This window comes from Schistocerca cancellata, chromosome 2 (assembly GCF_023864275.1).
Source record: "Schistocerca cancellata isolate TAMUIC-IGC-003103 chromosome 2, iqSchCanc2.1, whole genome shotgun sequence".
Lineage (NCBI taxonomy): Eukaryota > Metazoa > Arthropoda > Insecta > Orthoptera > Acrididae > Schistocerca > Schistocerca cancellata.
Genome location: NC_064627.1, coordinates 744459566 through 744460991, shown reverse-complemented (window position 1 = coordinate 744460991; position 1426 = coordinate 744459566).

Here is a 1426-nt window from a genome sequence, read left to right as displayed (position 1 = left end):
TGTTCCATGTGTGAAACTTAAGTTTCAAAGACAAATTTAATCACAAATCAAGAAAGAGAGAACTAGCTCACCACAAACAATTGTACTTGAATCGCTAACTGCAACCATGTGAGAAATATTGACGTAGTTCAAATTTTCATTGCTAGATAGCAGCACCATCTACATCCAGAAGCATGGTTACGAATGTAGCCACTGTGCTCTTCCCACAGAATCAAAATATCATGGGTGGCTTCTAATGAAACCATATCATCACAAGGGGTAAGCCTCAGACACACCGAGCCTGAGACACGTTTTCTGCCTATTTGATGTGGTCACAGTTTGGAAATATGTTTTGAAACATATATCTGTTGCAGTGTCAGTATGGGTCAAAGGAAACAATGTTTAAGCTCCATTACCATATGTCACAGCTACTATGGCACTAGCATTTGTTTGTGTGTCATGTTGTCTTTAGTATTTTGATCGATTTTTTTAAAAAAATGAAGTGGACCAGGCAGCAAACAGTGGAATTTCTGGGATTTTACCAGGTGGAGAACTGTTTATGAAAATGTTCACTTGTGGTCACCTATTGCCAAGACATGATGTCTACACCAATCTGGTTTGGTTACGAACTGTTAAAGTTTTTGGATGAGTTCATGACTAATAAGAAACAGACACTATGGATAAAGAGGTAAAAATTATTCTTGCCTGTCTTTATTTGTATTTCATACTGTACAGTAACATTCACCCATAGTTATTTTCTCACGGTACACTTCCATGTGCGCTTACAAAGAAATTTGCAAATTCTTGAATTTGTTTGTTTATGTTAAAAGGCTTTATGGATTCATTTTGGGGCACAATAAAAATCAATGCAGTGTCATCTCCATGTTCCCAGGATTATCTCACCTGTCTGTGTCATACGAATCATAGCTTCCTTGATGGCTATATTGATTCCGTGCTTCAGCACTTCACCTTAAAATTTTTTGGAGATATACAGCTGTAAGTGTGACAGTTTGTGCCTTTTCAGGTTGCAGCAACATTGGTCTTCTAAAGACATGAAAAACCGTAGCCATAATCCCGAATGTGTTCTCCACAACCGTTCTTGTCCGAGACAATCCGTAGTCAAAAATTCTTTCTTTGGAACTAGGATATGCATTCCTGGATAAGGTTTCATAATGTTTTCCTGCAATGGAAAGGCATTGTCTGCCACGAAAACTTAAGATAGGGCTTTCATCCCTCCCCCCCTCCACTTCACCCCCAAGCAGGCGTCCAGCTTATGCTAAGTTCGGTTTATTCTGGTTAATAAGTTCTCTTATGCCCAGATTTTTGAAGACACTTACATCTAAAATACTTCCTTGGCAGCCAATATTTGTGTACAAAACGTTGCAGCTAGTGTCAACGAGAGCAAGCAGCACAATGCTAAATGACCCTCACAAAATTCGCTACCAAT